Raw genomic sequence first — 26525 nt, forward strand, 5'->3', positions numbered from 1 at the left:
TACTAATCATACTTAAAACAAGAACATTTCACAACTATATTTAAGGGTGGAACATTTAGTCATTACTTTTAACCTGTATATATTTTAATTTCTATATCAAGGGGAAACATTTAAATGTCTTGGAATGGTCTAGTCAAAGGCCAGACCTCAATCCAATTGAGAATCTGTGGTATGACTTAAAGATTACTGTACACCAGCGGAACCCATCCAACTTGAAGGAGCTGGAGCAGATTTGCCTTGAAGAATGGGCAAAAGTCCTAGTGGCTAGATGTGCCTATCGTATAGAGACATACCCCAAGAGACTTGCAGCTGTAATTGCTGCAAAAGGTGGCTCTACAAAGTATTGACTTTGGAGGGGTGAATAGTTATGCACGCTCAAGTTTTCTGTTTATTTGTCTTATGTCTTGTTTGTTTCACCCCCAAAAAATATTTTGCATCTTCAAAGTGGTAGGCATGTTGTGTAAATCAAATGATACAAACCCCCAAAAAATATTTTGCATCTTCAAAGTGGTAGGCATGTTGTGTAAATCAAATGATACAAACTCCCAAAAAATCAATTTTAATTCCAGGTTGTAAGGCAACAAAATAGGACAAATGCCAAGGGGGGTGAATACTTTCGCAAGCCACTGTATGTCGCTTATGCCTCATAGAACATAGACTATTTTCACCATTATTTAACTGGTCCATCTGTGAAATCAGGACATCATGTTGTAAAGCATCGTCACGATAAGGTTCTCGTCACTGGAGATAGGGAATAACACACTGTCACATTTCATAACGCTTTTAAAACTATTACCTTCACTCCAGATTGCCAAATCAGCCAATAGATGGTATGGGCACACTTATCTAGAACACATCCATCTGTCTATATCGTCATGACAAAGTATGTATTTCGCTTAGATGTGCTCAAACTAAACAGTGGACAAAATTATTCAACTCAGTTTTTCCTTCAATGACCATCATGCAATGCGATTTTCTCCCCTGGCTCCTTGCCGTGGCCTGAGTCTGTGGCTGTCATTGAAGTATAAAAGAACTGGAGACGGCATCCAAGATGGCCGACCGTTGTTTTCAATGTAATCTACTCACGTTCGCATTGGCCATTTCGTGGTTGCTGCCATCTTTCTTACTGGGATTAATACGCCTGTGCACTAGCACCACAGAGTTTCTAAACCCAGAGGCCCAACATCGCAAGACTTCCAGGAACGCTTGCGAAGCAGACTTGGCAGACCAGACCGGGGTTTGGGATTTGAGAAGTCAAGGAGAGAAGTGAAAAATCCTTCCTTATTTAAAAAAAATAAAAATTACATCTGAAGGCACATCCTAGATTCGAGCCAATGTCTTAAGTAGCTGAACGTGTTATTATTCCAACCTCGTCAAAGTGACAAACTGACACATTTAAATTTTCGTCAAAAACAACTTCATATTGAAGGAGTGCCTTTGATTTGAAGGCCTGCACATGCGCAGATCGGCGTGATGACGTGTTTCTGCGCATTAGTTTAGCTAGCAAACATCGCCATGACATCGCCTACAAGCGTGATCAGGGATTTCTATTAGAGAAGCAGTTTCTACATATCTTCATACTAAGCACGTGGACAGGTAAACAAGCATGAATATAAAATGTTAATATCTTCGTCTGTGAGTGATGGGGAAAGATTTGGCCTCGGTTACATTTATTTGAATAATGTAATGGATGTTTTGTGCACAAAGGTGATGTCTAAAGTGTCTTATTATGAATTTTCTAATTTGACTTCTCTATGGGGCCGTCTATAGGAATTGTCTGTCTGGGGATTTTACAGCTAGCTAGCTACTTCACATGCTGATATTGACTTTGGTATTATTGTGTGTAGCTACGTTTGCTAGCTAGCTACCCTGCCAGCCCAGAGAGATAACATTACATTGTGGGTTTTGTAGTCGACTTGAGTTGCAACAGATTTCCAGAACGAAAACATTTTTTACACGTTGCTACCAGCCTCATTAACAACAACATTAAACATTCCTTCACCAAAAAATATTGTTCTTGTTATTTAACACTGTAATTCATAGGAATTTGTGGTTTTGGGTGGATTATTCCTTTAATAACTTAAATAGGATCTGGGTTCTGTCAGTGTGGGGTGACGGTATGAGGATTACAACTGTTTAATAGGAAAGCAATGAATATGAATATTCAGTCTTCTTTATTTATCAAATTTGAGGGTAAGAGAGCCTCCAAAGGAGATTTTAGTAGTAGACATAGACAAGTATGGTGATAATGTTACTGACAGGTACGGCGATGATCATGAGAGCACCATATCACCTTTCAGTCTCTGTAGGATCAGGCACCTTCATCAGTGAGGGTGAGGTGATTGTTGAAGGTGAGGTTATCAGCAAAGTAGACACCACTGCTCCAAATGGGCTCGCCGTGTGTGATGTACATGACCAGGTGGCCATCCCATTGAAGGATGGCCACCTGGTTTTGTTTACAAGTCTTTGTTTCCCAGATAACCCCACCCCAACCGTGGACGAAAAAGTTGCCGGTCCTGTACTGCTGTGTGCATTCCCTTGATGCTCTGTCTGCAGGGACGGATAGGCCATCTGGCAATTTTGGCAGATGCCAGATGGACCATCTCTTAGTTGGGTGGGCCGGTCGAAATGGACACACAAAAAAACAAAAATGTTGCACAATTTCTCTGTAGTCGTAATAGTCTATAATGAGCCTCTGGTTAATCAGTGGAGATGCATCCAGCTGCAGTCTTGCAGACCTAGTGCTGTTGCCCAAAGTCTGGGATTTCCAAGACTAACTACAAAATGCAAATGTTCTGGTAATTAGATCTCTATATCTACATATATTTAGAACTTACCTGTATTTTCCTGGTTATTGAAGGTGAATTGTTTTTTCCTCTCTGCCATGCTCTGGCAGAGAGCGGGCCAAACCAGGACTGCAATTCGGTTGGCCATGTCCGAATGTCAGAATGGTGTGTGTAGATGAGTGGAAGGAATCAAGCGCAGGATCCAGGATGACTTCAATAGTCTTTAATGTACGTTCAACACGTGAACAAAATAGTCGCCAACCCAACCGGGTGGCGCAAAACAATTACGCACAAAACACAGTGCGTAAAACACAAGAAAAGCGCACGCAGTGCGAACTCTCGGGACAAGCCAAACAACGAGAGAAAATACCCTAACGAGGCAGTCTGACAATAAACAATCACGCATAACACCTGACCCAAACACACGAACTAAATAAGGGAAACAATAAAGACACAAATAAGGGACAGGTGTTATGAAACAGACAAAACCAACAGAACATGAAACATAGAACGGTGGCAGCTAGTACTCCGGAGACGACGACCGCCGAAGCCTGCCCGAACAAGGAAGAGGAGCAGCCTCGGCCGAAACCGTGACAGTACCCCCCCCTTGACGCGCGGCTCCAGCCGTGCGCCGACCCGGAGCTCGGGGACGACCCGGACGACGCGGAGCAGGGCGCGCAGGATGACCCCGATGGAAATCGGTCAGTAGGGACTGGTCTAAGACGTCCCTCCTTGGCACCCAGCACCGCTCCTCCGGGCCGTACCCCTCCCACTCCACGAGATATTGAAGACCCCCCATCCGGCGTCTAGAATCCAGGATGGACCTCACGGTGTACGCCGGAGCCCCCTCGATGTCCAACGGGGGCGGAGGAGTCTCCTCAATCTCAAAGTCCTGGAGTGGACCAGCTACCACCGGCCTGAGGAGAGACACATGGAACGAGGGGTTAATATTTTTGTAATCAACAGGTAGTTCTAACCTATAACTCACCTCGTTCAATCTCCTCAGGACTTTAAATGGCCCCACAAACCGCCGACCCAGCTTCCGGCAGGGCAGGCAGAGGGGCAGGTTTCTGGTTGAGAGCCAGACTCGATCTCCAGGTGCGTACACTGGCCCCTCACTGCGGTGTAGGTCGGCGCTCGTCTTCTGTCGACGTATGGCACGCTGCAGATGGACGTGTGCAGCGTCCCACGTCTCCTCCGAGCGCCGCACCCACTCATCCACAGCGGGGGCCTCGATCTGGCTCTCATGCCATGGTGCCAGAACCGGCTGGTACCCTAATACACACTGAAAAGGGGTTAGTTGGGTGGAGGAGTGGCGAAGAGAGTTCTGTGCCATCTCGGCCCAGGGCACATATCTCGCCCACTCCTCCGGCCGGCCCTGACAGTATGACCTCAGAAACCTACCCACATCCTGGTTGACACGTTCAACCTGCCCATTACTCTCCGGGTGGTACCCCGAGGTAAGGCTTACCGAAACCCCCAACCGTTCCATAAATGCTCTCCACACCCTAGAGGTGAACTGGGGGCCTCGGTCAGACACTATATCCTCGGGTACCCCGTAATGCCGGAAGACATGGGTGAACAGAGCCTCAGCGGTCTGTAGGGCAGTGGGTAGACCCGGCATGGGAAGGAGACGACAGGCCTTAGAGAACCGATCCACAACGACCAGGATGGTAGTATTCCCCTGTGAGGGGGGGAGGTCGGTAACAAAATCCACCGAGAGGTGGGACCAGGGTCGTTGTGGAATAGGCAGGGGTTGTAACTTACCCCTGGGCAAATGTCTGGGCGCCTTACACTGGGCACACACCGAACAGGAGGAGACATAAATCCTCACATCCCTAGCTAACGTTGGCCACCAGTACTTCGTGCTAAGGCAGTGCACTGTCCGGCCGATACCCGGATGGCCAGAGGAGGGGGACGTATGAGCCCAACAAATGAGGCGATCTCGTACCTCGAGCGGAACGTACGTCCGACCCACAGGACACTGTGGAGGACTCGGGTCGGTGCGTAACGCCCGCTCGATCTCACCATCAACCTCCCACACCACCGGAGCAACCAGACAAGACTCCGGTAGTATGGGCGTGGACTCAACTGACCTCTCCTCTGCGTCATACCGCCGAGACAGAGCATCTGCCTTCCCGTTCTGGGACCCAGGGATGTATGTGATCTTAAACACAAACCGGGCTAGGAACATAGTCCAACGAGCCTGGCGAGGATTCAGTCTCCTAGCTGCCCGGATGTACTCCAGGTTACGATGGTCAGTTAGAATGAGGAAAGGGTGTTGAGCCCCCTCGAGCCAATGCCGCCACACCTTTAGGGCCTGTACCACGGCTAACAGCTCCCTGTCTCCTACGTCATAATTCCGCTCCGCCGGACTGAGCTTCTTAGAGTAGAACGCACAGGGACGGAGTTTAGGTGGAGTGCCAGAACGCTGGGAAAGAACGGCCCCTATCCCGGCCTCTGACGCGTCCACCTCTACTTGGAACGGTAAAGAAGGATCCGGATGCGCCAACACCGGCGCCGAGGTAAACAGGTCCTTTAGTCTCCCAAATGCCCTGTCCGCCTCAGCTGACCACCGCAAGCGCACCGGACCCCCCTTTAACAGAGACGTTATGGGAGCTGCCACCTGTCCAAAACCCCGGATAAACCTCCGGTAATAATTCGCAAAACCCAAGAACCGTTGCACCTCCTTCACAGTGGTTGGGGTCTGCCAATTACGCACAGCTGACGCCCGGTCTACCTCCATCTTCACCCCTGACGCAGACAACTGGTAACCCAGAAAGGAGACCGACTTCTGGAAAAACAGACATTTCTCTGCCTTGACATATAGGTCATGCTCCAACAGCCTCCTCAATACTCGGCGCACCAGGGCTACATGCTCAGCACGGGTAGGACTATACACCAGAATGTCGTCGATGTACACTACTACTCCCTGTCCCTGCATGTCCCGGAAAATCTCATCGACGAAGGATTGGAAGACTGAGGGAGCATTCATCAACCCATATGGCATGACTAGATACTCGTAGTGTCCGGAAGTCGTGCTAAACGCTGTCTTCCATTCATCGCCCGCTCGAATGCGTACCAAGTTATATGCGCTCCTAAGATCCAATTTTGTAAAGAACTGCGCACCGTGCAGTGACTCCGTCATAGTCGCAATCAGAGGAAGTGGATAGCTGTACTTCACTGTGATCTGATTGAGACCGCGGTAATCAATACACGGGCGCAGCCCTCCATCCTTTTTCTTTACAAAAAAGAAACTTGAGGAAGCGGGTGAAACGGAGGGCCGTATGTATCCCTGTCTCAGAGACTCAGAGATGTATGTCTCCATAGCCTTTCTCTCCTCTTGAGACAAGGGATACACATGGCTCCGCGGGAGAGCTGCTCCTGACTGGAGATCTATCGCACAATCCCCCCGTCTATGAGGCGGCAGCTGCGCCGCCCGAGTCTTACTGAACGCCAGTGCCAAATCCTCATACTCGGGGGGAATCTGCAGTGCTGGCATTAGATTCGGACTCTCCACCGAGGTCGCCCCTATGGAAACACCCAGACACCGCCCCTCACATTGAGCAGACCACCCTTTAAGAGCTTTCTCTCGCCACCTAATAATAGGGTCATGAGTCATCAACCAGGGAAGACCCAGCACTACCGGATACGCAGGAGAGTCAATCAGATAGAGCTGAATTCTCTCCTCATGACCCTCCTGCGCCGTCATCTGAATGGGTGCTGTGACTTCCCTAATCAACCCAGACCCTAACGGACGGCTATCTAGGGCATGGACGGGGAAAGGTTTATCCACTGGAAGGAGGGGAATCCCTAACTCTATACAGAACTGGCGATCTACAAAATTCCCAGCTGCGCCTGAATCTACCAGCGCCTTATGCTGGGAACGAGGTGCAACCTGTGGGAAACAAACAGGCAAGGTTAGGTGCACGACAGAAAGCTCTGGGTAAGCAGGGCGCCTACTCACCTGGGGGGACCCCCCAATGCGTGACCTGCCATCTCCCTCACTGGAGGACCCGCCCCAACACCTAGCCGCGGTGTGTCCTCCACGACCACAGTTGGTGCAAGGGCCAGGTCCCCTCGGGCTCCTCCTCCTCCGTTCCCTAGCGCCAGCACCTCCGAGCTCCATAGGGCTCGGCTCGGAGGTGCTGGAGAGTGGAATGGGCGAACCCCCCCCTCCGGGACGCCCACGGGTGGCGAGCAGGGTATCCAGCCGGATGGCCATGTCGACCAGCTGGTCGAACGTCAACGACGTGTCCCTGCACGCCAACTCTCGCTGGACGTCCTCCCGGAGGCTGCAGCGGAAATGGTCGATAAGGGCCCGCTCATTCCACCCTGCATCAGCCGCTAGGGTCCGGAACTCTAAGGCAAAGTCCTGGGCGCTCCTCATCCCCTGTCGGAGGTAGAACAGACGTTCCCCCGCCGCCTTCCCTTCCGGTGGATGGTCGAACACAGCACGGAAGCGGCGGGAGAACTCCGCATAGTTCGTAGTAGCGGCGTCCATTCTCCTCCACTCGGCGTTGGCCCACTCCAACGCCTTGCCGGTGAGGCAGGAGATGAGGGCTGAGACGCTCTCGTGTCCCGAGGGCGCCGGGTGGACGGTGGCGAGGTAGAGCTCCACCTGCAGCAGGAATCCTTGACACCCGGCAGTGGAGCCGTCGTACGCCCTCGGGAGCGAGAGCCGAATCCTACTAGGTTCCGGAGATGAGACGGGGGGGCTGGCCGATGGGGCTGGTTCGGTTCCTGGAGGTGTGGGAACCCCGCTGGTCTCCCATCGGTGCAGAGTATTCATCACCCCCTCCAGGGCATGACAGACCTGGTTGATGCGGTCCTCCTGACCACGAAGACGTTCAGCCATCTCGGCCGTCGGCGCGGTCGCTCCTGCTGATTCCATGGTGGTGATGCGTGATTCTGTCAGAATGGTGTGTGTAGATGAGTGGAAGGAATCAAGCGCAGGATCCAGGATGACTTCAATAGTCTTTAATGTACGTTCAACACGTGAACAAAATAGTCGCCAACCCAACCGGGTGGCGCAAAACAATTACGCACAAAACACAGTGCGTAAAACACAAGAAAAGCGCACGCAGTGCGAACTCTCGGGACAAGCCAAACAACGAGAGAAAATACCCTAACGAGGCAGTCTGACAATAAACAATCACGCATAACACCTGACCCAAACACACGAACTAAATAAGGGAAACAATAAAGACACAAATAAGGGACAGGTGTTATGAAACAGACAAAACCAACAGAACATGAAACATAGAACGGTGGCAGCTAGTACTCCGGAGACGACGACCGCCGAAGCCTGCCCGAACAAGGAAGAGGAGCAGCCTCGGCCGAAACCGTGACACCGAAGGGGGGAAATAAATGTTACCCGGGTTTATTGTATGCTTTAAGCATTGTTCTACACTGTTATTGAGAATTATGTATTTATGGAATGTGAATGTCTGTATGTTGTTATTGGTCATTTTATGTATTTATTTAATGCCAGTGATATTTGATTAGTTGATAATGGTATTTTCCAGGTAGGCCTATCTCAGGTAAACTACAAAACCCTGGTCATTCCTCTTCTAGTCAGACAGGGGTAAGGTTGGCATACTACCAGTTTGCAGGCATGATTGATGCCTAATTTATTTCAGCTCAGCTTATTATTAGGGGTCAAAGAGCAAAGCTGGGTAAAACCCTATTGTATTTGTCGGTGTTGATTATTATTTTCCTTCTTCTGCCAATTTTGTGGAAAGAAATCACATTCCTGTGAGATGGTAAGACCCAGGAGGGTGCAACTTTGTAAGATGGTAAAGGGCCAAGGGCCACACCCTCTCATGCAATGCCATGCCAATTGGCCACATGCTGGCACTATAACAAGCGATTGAATACGCTAACTTTAAAAGGTTACAACCCCGTGTGACCTAGAGTCCTGAAATTCAATACGTAGGTCCTTCTCCTCACAAGGAAGAAATGTGTCTCAAGGACACGTAAGGTCCGCCACTATGGATTTTCCTGCATTTTGAATTTTGTGAAAAACACTTCTTGCAACAAATGACTGATCTGCACGAAACTTGATACATGGCATCTATGGACCAAGTTCTCACAACACAACATTTTCCAGGAAGGCATTTCAAACAACATGGCCGCTGCTAACCAATAAACATTCAAGTGGGCTTGACCTGGCACATAACAACGTATAAATGAGACAGATTCGTATTGTAACAAAACTTGATACATATGTTCCAAACACTGTCAGGACTCAACGTATGCAAGCACATTCAAATCGACCACACAGTGGCACTATAACGGGCACATACAGTTGAAGTCAGAAGTTTACATACAGTTAGGTTGGAGTCATTAAAACTCGTTTTTCAACCACTCCACACATTTCTTGTTAACAAACTGTAGTTTTGGCAAGTCGGTTAGGACATCTACTTTGTGCATGACACAAGTAATTTTTCCAACAATTGTTTACAGACAGATTATTTCACTTATAATTCACTGTATAAAAATTCCAGTGGGTCAGAAGTTTACATACACTAAGATGACTGTGCCTTTGGAAAATTCCAGAAAATGATGTCATGCTTTAGAAGCTTCCGATAGGCTAATTGACATCATTTGAGTCAATTGGAGGTGTACCTGTGGATGTATTTCAAGGCCTACCTTCAAACTCAGTGCCTTTTATCTTGACATCATGGGAAAATCAAAGGAAATCAGCCATCCTTGGGAGCAATTTCCAAACGCGTGAAGGTACCACGTTCATCTGTACAAACAATAGTATGCAAGTATAAACACCATGGGACCACGCAGCTGTCATACCGCTCAGGAAGGAGACGCGTTCTGTCTCCTAGAGATGAGCGTACTTTGGTGCGAAAAGTGCAAATCAATCTCAGAACAACAGCAAAGGACCTTGTGAAGATGCTGGAGGAAACAGGTACAAAATATCTATATCCACAGTAAAACTAGTCCTATATCGACATAACCTGAAAGGCCACTCAGCAAGGAAGAAGCCACTGCTCCAAAACCGCCATAAAAAAGCCAGACTACGGTTTGCAACTGCACATGGGGACAAAGATCGTACTTTTTGGAGAAATGTCCTCTGGTCTGATGAAACAAAAATAGAACTGTTTGGCCATAATGACCATCGTTATGTTTGGAAGAAAAAGTGGGATGCTTACAAGCCGAAGAACACCATCCCAACCGTGAGGCACGGGGGTGGCAGCATCATGCTGTGGGGGTGCTTTGCTGCATGAGGGACTGGTGCACTTCACAAAATAGATGGCATCATGAGGAAGGAAAATTATGTGGATATATTGAAGCAACATCTCAAGACATCAGTCAGGAAGTTAAAGCTTGGTCGCAAATCGGTCTTCCAAATGGACAATGACTACAAGCATCCTTCCAAAGTTGTGGCAAAATGGCTTAAGGACAACAAAGTCAAGGTATTGGAGTGGCCATCACAAAGCCCTGACCTCAATCTTATAGAAAATGTGTGGGCAGAACTGAAAAAGCGTGTGCGAGCAAGGAGGCCTACAAACCTGACTCAGTTACATCAGCTCTTTCAGGAGGAATGGGCCAAAATTCACCCAACTTATTGTGGGAAGCTTGTGGAAGGCTACCCGAAACGTTTGACCCAAGTTAAACAATTGAAAGGCAATGCTACCAAATACTAATTGAGTGTATGTAAACTTCTGACCCACTGGGAATGTGATGAAATAAATAAAAGCTTAAATAAATCATTCTCTCTACTATTATTCTGACATTTCACATTCTTAAAATAAAGTGGTGATCCTAACTGACCTAAGACAGGGACTTTTTACTAGGATTAAAAGTCAGGAATTGTGAAAATCTGAGTTAAATGTATTTGGCTAAGGTGTATGTAAACTTCCAACTTCAACTGCATTTATACAGTAACAATTCCCTGTCTTACGTCAGTTAGGATCACCACATTTTTTTTCTCTTCATACTGTACAATATATATTTTGTCTTTAAAGATGTACAGTGGGGAAAAAAAGTATTTAGTCAGCCACCAATTGTGCAAGTTCTCCCACTTAAAAAGATGAGAGAGGCCTGTAATTTTCATCATAGGTACACGTCAACTATGACAGACAAAATGAGAAAAACAAATCCAGAAAATCACATTGTAGGATTTTTAATGAATTTATTTGCAAATATGGTGGAAAATAAGTATTTGGTCAATAACAAAAGTTTCTCAATACTTTGTTATATACCCTTTGTTGGCAATGACACAGGTCAAACGTTTTCTGTAAGTCTTCACAAGGTTTTCACACACTGTTGCTGGTATTTTGACCCATTCCTCCATGCAGATCTCCTCTAGAGCAGTGATGTTTTGGGGCTGTCGCTGGGCAACACAGACTTTCAACTCCCTCCAAAGATTTTCTATGGGGTTGAGATCTGGAGACTGGCTAGGCCACTCCAGGACCTTGAAATGCTTCTTACGAAGCCACTCCTTTGTTGCCCGGGCGGTGTGTTTGGGATCATTGTCATGCTGAAAGACCCAGCCACGTTTCATCTTCACTGCCCTTGCTGATGGAAGGAGGTTTTCACTAAAAATCTCACGATACATGGCCCCATTCATTCTTTCCTTTACACGGATCAGTCGTCCTGGTCCCTTTGCAGAAAAACAGCCCCAAAACATGATGTTTCCACCCCCATGCTTCACAGTAGGTATGGTGTTCTTTGGATGCTACTCAGCATTCTTTGTCCTCCAAACACGACGAGTTGAGTTTTTACCAAAAAGTTATATTTTGGTTTCATCTGACCATATGACATTCTCCCAATCCTCTTCTGGATCATCCAAATGCACTCTAGCAAACTTCAGACGGGCCTGGACATGTACTGGCTTAAGCAGGGGGACACGTCTGGCACTGCAGGATTTGAGTCCCTGGCGGCGTAGTGTGTTACTGATGGTAGGCTTTGTTACTTTGGTCCCAGCTCTCTGCAGGTCATTCACTAGGTTCCCCCGTGTGGTTCTGGGATTTTTGCTCACCGTTCTTGTGATCATTTTGACCCCACGGGGTGAGATCTTGCGTGGAGCCCCAGATCGAGGGAGATTATCAGTGGTCTTGTATGTCTTCCATTTCCTAATAATTGCTCCCACAGTTGATTTCTTCAAACCAAGCTGCTTACCTATTGCAGATTCAGTCTTCCCAGCCTGGTGCAGGTCTACAATTTTGTTTCTGGTGTCCTTTGACAGCTCTTTGGTCTTGGCCATAGTGGAGTTTGGAGTGTGACTGTTTGAGGTTGTGGACAGGTGTCTTTTATACTGATAACAAGTTCAAACAGGTGCCATTAATACAGGTAACGAGTGGAGGACAGAGGAGCCTCTTAAAGAAGAAGTTACAGGTCTGTGAGAGCCAGAAATCTTGCTTGTTTGTAGGTGACCAAATACTTATTTTCCACCATAATTTGCAAATAAATTCATTAAAAATCCTACAATGTGATTTTCTGGATTATTTTTTCTCAATTTGTCTGTCATAGTTGACGTGTACCTATGATGAAAATTACAGGCCTCTCAACTTTTTAAATGGGAGAACTTGCACAACTGGTGGCTGACTAAATACTTTTTTTCCCCCACTGTATGTCCATAGATGCAACATACCAAATGTGTTGCAGATCGGTCCAGCGGTTCTGGAGAAGAAGACGTTTGATGGTTGCGCTATGGGGCCAATAGGCAGTAGTGTTACAAAACATTATATACTTATCTACACACAAATAGAATAAACAATACATGCCAGCTCATTGGCTTATAGCAGCAATGTAACTCATCCTAGGGAAATGTACCCAAATGGTCTCACTGTGTGTAACAGCTTGAAACCCGGCAAGGCTGCTTGCAGTTATATTTTGATTTATTCTTAGCTATTCCCAGTTTTATGTTTTCTGTCTCAGTTATCGTCATGTTTGTTATATTTGTTTTACATAATGTACTTATTGTACAGTTTTCCCCAGCTTGATTTCACCTCCTGTATAAACACCCTAATCCTGAGTTTGAACCATACCAATCTGTGTGCCTCCTCTCTGAAACCTCCACCGAAAGAGCACCTCAGTTACACACTCCAAGAGGTAGGTACTGGAGTTATGCCAACACCACTGTGAACATTAACTGTATACTCCGAGTACGGTCGGGCCTGGTTGGTCCCTGGATTGGAGACTACCTATGGAAATCTGGTTGGTACTGAAAGTGGTGTTGGAGGGGGAAGTGTACCAAAAAATGTCTGCAGCATTGAAGGTCCCCAAGAACACAGTGGCCTCCATCATTCTTAAATGGAAGAAGTTTGGAACCACCAAGACTCTTCCTAGAGCTGGCTGCCCGGCCAAACTGAGCAATCGGGGGAGAAGGGCCTTGGTCAGGGAGGTGACCAAGAACCTGATGGTCACTCTGACAGAGCTCCAGAGTTCCTCTGTGGAGATGGGAGAACCTCCCAGAAGGACAACCATCTCTGCAGCACTCCACCAATCAGGCCTTTATGGTAAAGTGGCCAGACGGAAACCACTCCCCAGTAAAAGGGACATGACAGCCAGCTTGGAGTTTGCCAAAAGGCACCTAAATACTCTCAGACCATGAGAAACAAGATTCTCTGGTCTGATGAAACCAAGATTGAACTCTTTGGCCTGAATGCCAAGCGTCATGTCTGGAGGAAACCTGGCACCATCCCTACGGTAAAGTATGGTGGTGGCAGCATCATACTGTGGGGATGTTTTTCAGCGGCAGGGACTGGGAGACTAGTCAGGATCGAGACAAAGATGAACGGAGCAAAGCACAGAGAGATCCTTGATGAAAACCTGCTCCAGAGCGCTCAGGACCTCAGACTGGGGCGAAGGTTCACCTTCCAACAGGACGACGACCCTAATCACACAGCCAAGACAAATCAGGAGTGGCTTTGGAACAAGTCTCTGAATGTCCTTGAGTGGCCCAGCCAGAGTCCGGACTTGAACCCGATCGAACATCTCTGGAGAGACCTGAAAATAACTGTGCAGCATCGCTCCCCATCCAACCTGACAGAGCTCAAGAGAAGAATGGAAGAAACTCCCCAAATACAGGTGTGCCAAGTTTGTAGCGTCATACCCAAGAAGACTCGAGGCTGTAATTGCTGCCAAAAGTGCTTCAACAAGGTACTGAGTAAAGGTTCTGAATACTTATGTGAATGTGATATTTCGGTTTTTTGTTTTTAATAAATTAGCAAAACTTTCTAAAAACCTGTTTTTGCTTTGTCATTATGGGGTATTGTGTGTAGATTGATGTGGAAAAAGTCAAGGGGTCTGAATACTTTCCGAAGGCACTGTACTTAGAGTATCAATATGTATAGTGTGAAATAAAAAAACTCAACTGAATTTAAACATGGTTTTTCCCTACACAGAGAAAATCTTACCTACAATATGTTATCCACGTATATTAAGACCAGAAAACAGTGTATCCTGTGCATCAGATTAAGTTATGGAAATAAATGCTCTGGATTTGTCAGTCCAGTGGTGACCCATAGACCTCCACCTCACACAGGGTCAGGTGTTCACTTCTTCCTGAAATGACCACATTGATGTATTGTGCCTCCATCCCGTTACACTGGAACACGCTGGAGAAGTCCACTATTACACCAGGGGAATCAACATGTGCAATACAACACCATCAGATGGTTCAAAATATATATATTTTAGACCTCAAACATTGGGTCTTAGTGGAAGAAAAACAAACCAAAAATGTAATAAATGATTTAATAAAGAAAACATTTTGAATGTAAACAAGAAAATGAGTGGATTTTATATTCTCATGCAATTCAATCTCATACTGTATACAAAAACAGCGTTTCAGGTGAATGTAATCCTTGGCAGGTTGCAAGGAACTAGCAAGCCATGGTTGTATCGTGAGTACTGATTTATCAAACCAGCTGTGCTCCGTACACTTCCACCTCACACAGAATCAGGTACTCTCTTCTGTCTGGAATGACCACATTGACATATCGTCCTTCCATGCCGTTACACTGGAAGGTGCTGGAGAAGCCTGCTGGGATAGAGGAGATCACAGCACACCTGCAGGATGCAAAATAAATGGATCTGAATGGATCTGAATCTGATTTAGAACAGCAGTAAGAGCAATAACTTTGGCCAATTAACCTTGAACCCAGCTGAATACTACTCTCTCACCAGTGTTCTGGAAGCTACTCTAAAAATATAGTTTACCAAGCTACCGATTACTTCACAATGGAAGAAATTAAGCTACACTAAAGCTACCCTTAAGAAAAAGATAGTTACTTTGCAAAAGTAGTTCACTACATCCAAACTACTTTGTGAAAATTATGATATCTAAATTCGAAATGTCATAGACTACAAATTGTAAGAACAAATCACTTTGGGGTCATATGTTAACAGAATGTGTAGTTTAGCCTGCTAAACAAAAACGATGTTTCAAGTGAGATTTAAACAGGTCTGATGCTGAAAAAGAAAGGGAATTCTTCACCCATATTTACTTTTCTTTTTACAAAAGAAGTAGTGTGTAGTTCTAGTAGTTGGCTACACCGCAAAAAAAAGTATTAACTACTGAAAACACTACCAAGATTTGAATTTAGTTCAACTACCACCAGGCTACTGCAAAATGTAGTTTAATTACTAGTTGAACTACATCTAGTTCAGTACTTCCCAACACGGTCTCTCACACAGTGTAGTATCTATGGACTTAAAGTCCCATACTTCACCTGGGATTGTTGTTGCCATTGTTGTTGTCCAGGGAGTTTCCAATACGTATCTCAGCACCATTCAGTCTGCTGGGAATTATGTCTAAGTTATTGGTGATGGTGACAGAGAACACTTTGTAGGTCTTCAGAAGGTCCACCCTCCACCAGGGGTTCAGTTCAACTTCAGTGTGGGTGCAGGAGCCATGTGCCCAACGGCCATCACGGTTCCCGTCAATGGCATTGTACGCAGATCCAAATTTATGAAGTGAAGATTGGGTGGCTTTTCCCTTCAACGACACATTCTCTCCTGGACACAATAGCAGGACATTATACTTTGTTTACTGGTCACTATATTCATATTTTGTTTCTAAAGAAGCTAGACCATGAGTGTTGCAGATGTTGCTGAAGATAAATGAAAATACATTTAAGAAAACGGAGTCCTACCAGTTGAAGAATGGTACCCATACACCTCCACTTCACAGAGAGTTAGAATTCTGTTCTTGCCTGGTAGAACCACAGTCACATAACGTCCTTCTACACCTGATGTCCACCTCAGAGTGAGAGATCTACCTGCTGGAATGGATTGAATGACCCCAGCCCTGAAGATAAATAATAAGTTATCCTAAAGGAAGAGTCTGCAATAGAACAGTAGAGTGCACTCTTAGAAAAAAAGGTGCTATCTATAACCTAAAAGGGTTATTCAGCTGTCCCCATAGGAGAATCCTTTGAAGAACCCTTTTTGGTTACAGGTATAACCCTTTTGGTTCTAGGTAGAACCATTTTGGGTTCCATGTAGAACCCTTTCCACAGAGGATTCTACACGGAACCTAAAAGGGTTATATCTGGAACCAAAATGGATTCTACCTGGAACCAAAAAGGGTTAAACTTATGGGGACAGCCGAAGCACCCTTTTGGAACTCTTTTTTTCTAAGAGTGTACACTTACCATACTGTACACATTGAACCATATCAGATTATTACTCTATTCAAAGAAATAGAACAAAGCATGTCTAATTATCTATCTGTCTTTACATGATTGTGTAGACATACATCTAGATTTTGTGATGTGTGTGATCAAAATGTAATGTCATCAAAGAAACACACAGAGTGTGGAACCCTGACTGAATATGTGTCTTACAGGGGGTTGCGAACACCATGGTCCAGTAAGGAGTTTCCTATGCGGATCTCAACCCCATCGAGCCGCTCAGGAGCTTCATTTCTGTTGGTGACTATGATAGATGTGATAATGTACACACCAAGCAGGTCCACTCTCCACCAGGGGTTCGTCTGAGTCTCAGTGGCAGTGCAAGACCCAGCCATGAAATTTGACTCACGGTTCCCATCAATGGCATTTGATGCAAGACTATAACCTGTGTATGCGTTATTCACCACATACGACTGGGTTGCCTTTCCACGTAAGGCAATGTTTTCTGCAGGGAGATTTAAACAATTAGCATTCAAGTTTTGTATTACAAGCAACATTATGTGGACAAATGAAGGAAAGTTAGTACTTGTCATTTGATCAGTGTGTTAAATACCCATGCCTTGATAGTCTGACATTCTTATGGTGTCAGTGACATTTATTTGTTATTAATCAATCTGTTTACCTGGGGAAACAACAGCACAAAGGAGACCTGGCACTCCCAGTACGAGGTGGAGTATCGCCTTCTTATCATTCTGTAGGCACTGTGAAATCAAATAAGCTGGCTTTTTTAAAGTATGGAATCCAATTGCCGTAATTCATTTAAGTAAGGTGAACTTACTGTATGTATCCGGAGTCTGATGATCAACTCAGATTTGAGTTCATGAAACACAAAAATATGCCTTATGGTTACTTATTTATTTCTAGTTCAGTGTACTCAAATAAAGTATATAGAACTCCCAAATATCATCTGATGACTTGCTAGATAAATTATCCAATCATATTTAACTTTGACATACTGGGTAAATGATAACCTCCTCATGGCTGAGCGCAGCAGCATTATCTCACCAATCAACAGCAAGTGTGCTGGAGCGGAATATGTGTAATGGTATCAAATAAATACATCAAACACATGGTTTCCATTTGTTCGATGCCATTCCATTCGCTCCATTTCAGCCATTATTATGAGCCGTCCTCCCATCAGCAGCCTCCACTGCCACATACCCACATACCCACTAATAAGGCTAATGGAACAGATTAGAATGTTTAGCTTAAAATGTTGATAAACTATTTTTTCTTCACATTTTAGGCACAGCAATGTACACAAGTTGGAAGGCCTACGCGTGAACGTTCCAAAATGCAATTGCAGGAAAACACCATTCTAAAATGTGCACCACATATGTGAGCGGCTTCATGGACAGAGATGGAAATATCCATTTGAAATTTAGAAAGAGGGGGGATTTAAAGATGCAACTCTGGGGTTGGGCTGCTAATATGACTAGAATAATGCCTTTGGCTGCTAGACAATAAAATAAAGTTGAAAGAAAACCAATAGAACAGGAGAACGCATATGAGTAAGTCTTTATAAAAATCATTGCCCGTTTCTATGGTGGGATTATGGCTATAGGCTACTTTGAAGCAAGGTAAGACATGCCTCATAATATGATGTAAAACGTCCAGGTCGCTATTCAACATGAGATTAATTTCAATTTCCAAGGTGAATCAACCAGTAAGTAATTTACTGTACAACATTTTCAGATAGCCTATATCAAACCGTTACGCAGTAATCACCTACTCGTTTCACAATGTAGCCCATTTTAATTTGTTTATTTTATTATATTGTACCGAAACGTCCTGTTTCCATCACAGCTGTCGTGATTATTTTTTATATGGTATGACTTTACTCACACAAAAACTGTGGATGGAAACGTGGTCATGGGCACTGTTTACCCCATGGTGTAGACCTTTTGGCATTATTCATTTCAAGGTAGTTAGGTAGTATTCACTTCAAGCCTACTTTCAAGTGTTGATTTTTCATATTCTTGTTTTATTAAGTACAATTAAAATACACATTATGTAAACAAATTAACATCACTACTATTATGTCCAAATAAGGGTAAAGGCATTCAATGGACTACTGGTGGATTCTGTCATATTCTCTTACCTTAATGTCCAGTGGAGTTTAGACGTATGTTGATATATGCTTGATTTGGTCTTGTCCTGGTCTGGTAACACTCAGCCATATATGAATGCAGCTGGTTAATAATGTATTATGTTTATGGTTCTTCAAACTTTGTTTGCCATGTGCTATGATATGAGGCCGGCAAGTAATAAAGCTGCAAGCAATAAAGTCATATGCAGTCATCCCGACCATAACTTCGGGCCCTTATAATTTCGAGTAGAAGATAGTGTTACAACTTCAGAGGGAACAGGCTATGGCAAAGAGTGGATTGTTGTTCAAAGGACGAAGGAGCGCATATTGCCCAATGTATTTAGCTATTTACAGACTACAAGCACAAACAACCAAACACACAATGGAAACTTTCCAGATTTCACCTTTAATTAATTCGGTCCCGCTTTAAATGACGTGCAGCTTATAAAGGTTTCATAAAGCCTTCATAAATCCTTCATAAAGACTACTACATAAATGTGTTACACATCATCTATAACCATATGTCATGCTTTATAAAGGGTTCATACATGTGGCATAACTGTTTGACATAACCACCAATGTCAAATATGATATAAACCTGTGCTTTATAAAGGTTGGCATAAGAACCACTTAATAAAGACCTTATAAATCATATTAAATTGAGGCTTCACAAAACATTTATAACCCTGTCATACATCTTGGTAGAGCATTGCAACGCCAGGATATTGGGTTCGATTCCCGGGACCATCCCATACGTAAAAATTTATTCACGCATGACTGTGTTTGCTTTCAATAAAAGTTTCTGCAAAATGTTATATACTAGATTATATTTCACTAAAACATTTATAGAATGGCCCAACCTCTTTCCCTCTTGGGTACATAGTCAATATTGGACCTGACCTCAACTCCCCACAAAATGCTGTGCTGCAGGAGAACACAGACTCCAAAGTGCAGTCATGCACAGCAAAAAACATTGGTAGGGCCTTTTATAATCCAATTATTATTATTTTATTTTTATTTTTTTTAAAGAGCAAATATAATTTTATTCCTGGAAAGAAATGTTTTAGATACAGCAAAGGAATGAGAATGATGTAATAACATGGGGATGTGGAGTATAACAAACATCTGATTGTTTAGTGCCTATTGAAGAATGTAAAGAAGTGAAAATTATGCAATCATAAAAAACACACGTTTTTTATTTTTTGCCTATTTCAGTTTTTTCCCCAAATTCAGTTTTCTTGGTTTTGTTTTTCCAGGTTTCGGATTTCCCCCATTTTTTCTGGTTTACCCCAGTTTTGGGAAAAATCTAAGAAACTTAGATTTTTGAGTGTAGTTGCCCTTTAATTCAGTGAGCATGCCCTGCATTGTTGTTTGGTTAGCAGGTTTTCTGTAGTGCAGTAAGCACACATGTGATGTGATTGGGCCGCCAATGGAATGGGTGGAGTAAAAGGCCGGCCACACGCCGTATTATTTAGAGCCCCATGAAATGACACCATAAATACATTCTATTGAGTATTCCCTACAAAACTTTTACTGCTGCACCCAGAATAGTTCTTGCTCTAAGCCAATATGTATTCCATATACAGTGATTCGCATTGGGGGCATTTATTTGACCTTGGAACATGTTTTAAAACCCAAATGTAATGCAAACGTCACTTAAATATCAACAAATATGAATCATTGTTAATGTTTAGATAATTATTTGTCAATAATCATGAATAGTTATTGACACTTTTCTGTTATTACATGGGGGACTTTGATTTAGAACATTTCAGAAATTCCGTGACTGGAAGTCCTTTTTTAGTGTTGCTGATGAGATGCTGATCATGTGATGAGTTCGCAAATCAAATGCCCCACTTGTGCTGCCACTGGACAGCGAAAAACAATCATGTTTATTTATTGTAGTTTAAATTAGTTTGTACTAGTTTGTACTAGTTACATGTTGAGATTACATACTGTAGCTACCTCAATCATTATTTCAAAAATAATTGGTGACTTCACAGCAATTGCTAGCTAGCCGAAATATAGTTAGCTAGCAGGCTCAGCTAAATACATATCCCTTAGATACAGCTATGTCTCATAGTTACGTCATGAGATTTGTAAATGAAAGAATAATATAATAATATTAATTTAATGGAGTTTCCCATCTTCACATTTAGAGTTTCTGGTACGGCACAGATATGCCCTTATCCAGATGGTGTGACAACGGCATTTCCTAACAGACCTATTAACTTTATTTGTTGTTACTTTAAGGTTGGAACCAACATGCAGTACCTCCAGCAAGAAGGGAGGCAAGAACCATTCGTCCACCAGCTCAGGGACAAGCCACACTATTCACAGCCCTGTGTAATGTTCAATGTAATCGCATTGCTGGACTTTTTGAAACATCAAATAAAAAGAAATGTATGGTTTAGACACTTGTTTTAGCTGTTAGTGACAATTCCCTAAGTGTTAATACATTTGTGTTTACATCATTGAGCCATTATGTACACTACAGGTCAAACATTTTAGAACACCCACTCATTCAAGGGTTGTTCTTTATTTGTACTATTTTTTACTTTGAAAGTTTCTTCAAGTGCAATCGCAAAAACCATCAAGCGCTATGATGAAACTGGCTCTCATGAGGACCGCCACAGGAAAGGAAGACCCAGAGTTACCTCTGCTGCAGAGGATAAGTTCATTAGAGTTACCAGCCTCAGAAATTGCAACCCAAATAAATGCTTCACAGAGTTCAAGTAACAGACACATCTCAACATCAACTGTTCAGAGGAGACTGCGTAAATCAGGCCTTCATGGTCGAATTGCTGCAAAGAAACCACTACTAAAGGACACCAATATGAAGAAGAGACTTGCTTGGGCCAAGAAATACGAGCAATGGACATTAGACCGTTGGACATTTTTGTCTTTGTGAGACGCAGAGTAGGTGAGCGGATGATCTTCGCATGTGTGGTTCCCACAATGAAGCATGGAGGAGGAGGTGTGCTGGTGTGGGGGTGCTTTGCTGGTAACACTGTCAGTGATTTATTTAGAATTCAAGACACACTTAACCAGCATGGCTACCACAGCATTCTGCAGCGATACGCCATCCCATCTGGTTTACGCTTAGTGGGACTGTAATTTGTTTTTCAACAGGACAATGACCCAAAACACACCTCCAGGCTGTGTAAGGGCTATTTGACCAAGGAGAGTGATGGGGTGCTGCATCAGATGACCTGGCCTCCACAATCACCCGACCTCAACCCAATTGAGATGGTTTGGGATGAGTTGGACCGCAGAGGGAAGGAAAAGCAGCCAACAAGTGCTCAGAATATGTGGGAACTCCTTCAAGACTGTTGGAAAAGCATTCCTCATGAAGCTGGTTGAGAGAATGCCAAGAGTGTGCAAAACTGTCATCAAGGCAAAGGGTGGCTACTTTGAAGAATCTCAAATATAAAATATATTTTGATTTGTTTAACACTTTTTTGGTTAATACATGATTCCATATGTGTTATTTCATAGTTTTGATGTCTTCACTATTATTCTACAATGTAGAAAATAGTAAAAATAAAGAAAAACCCTTGAATGAGTAGTTGTGTCCAAACTTTGGACTGGTACTTAATGTGCTATAAATGACCAAATGGGTCTGACTTTATAGTAAGTACAGCATCATATGATACAAGGCATTTATGTATGTGTTATAAATGACCAAAGGGGTCTGACTTTAAATTATGTACAGCATCATGCGAAGGTGTCTCATTTCAAACTAAGTATTACAGGACACTACATAAAGTGTCAATAAATAGGTTATTAACATTCTGCTGATTTATGAAGTTTCTGTCATGATCCACAGGTTACTGTAGTGTGTGAGAGGCTGTTAAATGGGATGATGGACCTGCAAAGCTTGCGTTTGTGTGTCAGAACCAAGATGATTTGGAGTAGTCCAACCTGAGACTACCGCACCAGATTTCCCTCTTCTGTTCCCATGCTGGAGACCAGGGCTTGATTACAACATGTTACAATGGTGCTAACATTTTGTGGCTGATCTTTCAGCGCGGGAGTGGGTGAATGTGTCAAAGACTTGACTGGGTCCAGCACCGCGCGGTAAGGCTCGTTTTTGTTGTCTGGATGTTTGTCTTCTGAAGAACATGTAACTTGGTTCCAGAAGAAAGACACTTTCAATTTCTTTAGGTTGGGGGCTTTCATCAAGGTAAGTGTTTCTTGGTGTAACGTCATCCCCAGGCTATTGCACACACAGCACACATAAGCCTGGGATATCAACCATTTAAAGTTGTGTAATGGAAAATGTTATGTTGGTGCTTTTCTATTGATCAATTTCTATGTTCTATGTTTGTGCTTTTCCATAAACCAATTTCTGTGTTCATGCAAGTGACTGATTAAACGAATCCTCACTATCCAGTGTCTGCAATTTGACAGTACGCCCAGAACCTTCTTTAGAGAAAGGGATATCTCAGTTTCAAGGTCTCAGCTTAGAGAGAAGAAGCCTCGTGAGGTATTGGTCTGTCACATTCATGACCCAGAATTGGTCGGTCACATGAATGAAGCAAACATTAATGATTCATTAATTATGAATAAGCTAAATCATGCAAATATGGCTTGTCAGTATATAAGGGAACTAACGGGACTGCCCCGTTAGAGCTTCTGACTGACGTTCACTATGGTGCATTAAGTTTGTTGGAACCTCTCCAGCGCGCTGACAATAAACAATGATTAATTTAAGATTGACTTTGAGTGTCCCTGTGTAAGAATTTCCACGACAATTTGGCATCATGGACTAGATGATTGATTCTGCCTGCGGAGCTTTCCAGTGGGGGTCTGCGTGGAAAACCGGCAGTACATTTTATGAAGCGTGAGGGAAATGACCAAAACATGACGAAAAGATGACGAGACCCAATAAACAACAACACTGCCTGTTAAATCAAAAACTAATCAAATTAGAATTACAACTCTTGATAACTCCATAAGGAAATAATTGTATCCCATAAGGTAATGGTAAAATAGACTAGAGACAGGTGTCCCTCATTCAGAGGCAGCACTCTCTCTCTGTCCTTCTCGTGATCCGAAATACACATAGGACTATTGATGAATTATAAACTTCTTCTAATTATTAGTGTTACCATAGCCAATTTAAATCTCACCCAATGTCTCCAGTCTTTCTAGTGAGGGTGATCAGGCCTCACCAGGAAGTGACCTTCTGAGCATTTGGGCGGAAGTGTTTAGGAACGAGATTAGGTGTAATGTGACTAACATGACTTTAGAGCGTTTGCCATCCTTCAGCATGTCACCCTTTATAAAGCACATGTTTACATCATATTCGACCTAGTGGGTTATGTCACATTTGACATTGGCGATTATGTCACACAGTTATGCCACATTTATGAACCCTTTATAAAGGATGACATACGGTCATAGATGCTTTGTAACAGATTTATGTAGTGCTTATGAAGGCATTATGAAGGCTTTACGAAGCCTTTATCATCTGAACGTCATTTAAAGTGAGACCATTAATTCTAACATAATAGCATTAGTATTACAGCTTTACATGTTTTTCTAGTTATTAATGATAACCATCTAACCAATAATTAGGCTAAAAGTTTTACAAAAAATGTTGGCCAATTTATACCCAAACGTCCAAAAACAGTGTGCAAAAAGAACTTCCAGAATAGTGTACCAAATTCGTTTTTGTATACTGAAAGTAAATACACATTTTTGATAATTAACATAGTGAAAGTATACAAAAAATGTTTAATTGTTTTCTGTAAGACAATACAGCCCCCAAAACATTGCAGGGTGCTGTTAAGACTTTATGATCTGATTTAGTTACATGTAGGCCCAGTCCCATCCAGGGGTGACCCGTACACCTCCACCTCACACAAGGTCAGGTACTCCTTCCTCCCTGGAATGACCACGTTGACATATCGACCCTCCATGCCATTACACTGGAAGGTGCTTGAATTGCCACCTGGGATAGAGGAGATCACAGCACACCTGCAGGATAAAAGATAAACAAACTACTATATCAACTTCTGCTCAATTTCAAATTGATATCTAGCCGCTATCTCTAGCCGCCCATCTGCAGTTCAAACAATAACAAAGCGGCACCCCGCAACTGTTTTGGTAAAAAAAACTGAGGGATGAGGCTAGATTAATGTAACCTCTTTCAAAGCTATGGATGCAAGTACTGACCAACCATGATTCAAAACAGTGTTTTGAGACTATACCGTGTCAATTTACATCTACATTGTTTACAAACATTGGAGTAAAACAAGTTTATATTTTGGGTTCTGAACTAAGCTCATGAGGTATTTATGAGCTATATACTTCAACAATCAATGGGTATAAAATCATTAATTTAAAAGTCAAAAAATGGATGTACCATTCGCAGATTGCCCATTTAAGGTACCTGGTAAGTACCTTAGCCAGGATAAATGTACGAATATGGTTATAGTTCCAACTTGGGTCCTGATTGGCTAGGTTGGTTTTCCATCCTTTTTTGCTTCAACTAATCTTTAAAACCTATAAAAAGGACCTCAACTCTACTACAGTAATTCACCTGGGATTGTTGATGCCGTTGTTTGCCAGGGAGTTTCCAATGCGAATCTCAGCTCCATTGAGTCTGCTGGGAACAGTGTCGACTGTGTTGGTAATGGTGATGGAGAACACTTTGTAGGTCTTCAGAAGGTCCACCCTCCACCAGGCGTTCATGTCCTCGAGAGTGTGGGTGCAGGACCCTCCTATCCAAATAGCGTTGCGGTTCCCGTCAATAGCGTTGCTGGGCATGCCAAACTCATACAAAGACGACTGGGTGGCCTTTCCATATAGAGCCACATTATCTCCTGGACAAAATAGAGCATAATGCACAATAACTGTCACGCCCTGGCTCTGGGGACTCTTATATGTTGAGCCAGGGTGTTAGTTTATATGTGTAGTGTCTATGTTTTGTTTTCTATGTGTTCTTTTCTAGATCGTGTGTTTCTGTGTTGGCCGGGGTGGTTCCCAATCGGAGGCAGCTGTGTCTTGTTGTCTCTGATTGGGAACCATACTTAGGCAGCCTGTTGTGCACTTGTCATTTGTGGGATCTTGTTCCGGAGAGGTTTGTGTTAGTTAACCTTAGGACTTCACGTATCGTTTTGTTGTTTTGTATTGTAATAGTACTCATTAAAAGATGTACGCATATCACGCTGCGCCTTGGTCCACTCATTACGACGATCGTGACAGAAGATCCCACCAAATAAGGACCAAGCAGCGTGTCCAGGAGAAAACGCCGGAGGTAACGTTTGTGGATGTCCTCCTCGGTTGGGGGAAGATCACCGAGGAGGAGGCCGTCCGCTACCGGAGGGCGATGAGGGAGGATGCCCAGGCAGGAGAGGAGAAGCGGCGCCAACCGGGCCATCGTCGGACAGGCGAGAGGCAACCCCAATAATTTTTTTGGGGGGGGACACACGGCATGGACGACGGGGCTGCTGGAGGCAACTACATGGAGAGTTGGTGGACTAGGAGAGGAGGCCACCAGGTTACGGGGGCCATTGGTCAGGAGGGAGAAGGAGTGTGGAGGCACGGCGAGAGGAACTGAGTAGGCAGCAGAGGGAGCGGAGGTTTATGAGGAAACCCAGTCCCGCTCCTCGTACCAAGCAAGTGGTGTGTGTCACCAGTCCGGTCCGGCCCGTTCCTGATTCCCGCACAAGGCCAGTGGTGTGTGTTCCCAGTACGGTCAGGCCCGTACCTGCTCCCCGCACTAAGTTAGTGGTGCGTGTTCCCAGTACGGCCCAACCCGTTCCTGCTCCCCGCAGCAAGTTAGTGGTGCGTGTTCCCAGTCCGGCCCGACCCGTTCCTGCTCCCCGCACTAAGTTAGTGGTGCGTGTTCCCATCCGGCCCGACCCGTTCCTGCTCCCCGCACTAAGTTAGTGGTGCGTGTTCCCAGTCTGGCCCGACCCGTTCCTGCCCCTCGCACCAAGCCAGTGGTGCGCATCGCGAGCCCGGCCCGACCCGTTC

The 26525-nt window shown here is 44.2% G+C and overlaps 1 pseudogene across 1 annotated transcript in view; it reads right to left on the minus strand.

Annotated features, from left to right (window-relative positions):
- Window positions 1-26525, minus strand: part of LOC311139967 — a 61706-nt pseudogene that overhangs the window by 22343 nt on the left and 12838 nt on the right. Inside the window, exons 5-10 of the transcript XR_014615497.1 lie at window positions 25087-25369; window positions 24352-24521; window positions 16601-16691; window positions 15908-16062; window positions 15485-15770; window positions 14678-14822 (exon numbers count right to left, since the gene is read on the minus strand). The product of XR_014615497.1 is annotated as an uncharacterized misc_RNA (transcript). The remainder of the gene's footprint in view (window positions 1-14677; window positions 14823-15484; window positions 15771-15907; window positions 16063-16600; window positions 16692-24351; window positions 24522-25086; window positions 25370-26525) is intronic.

This window comes from Coregonus lavaretus (genome assembly GCF_964263955.1).
Source record: "Coregonus lavaretus genome assembly, chromosome: 13".
NCBI lineage: Eukaryota > Metazoa > Chordata > Actinopteri > Salmoniformes > Salmonidae > Coregonus > Coregonus lavaretus.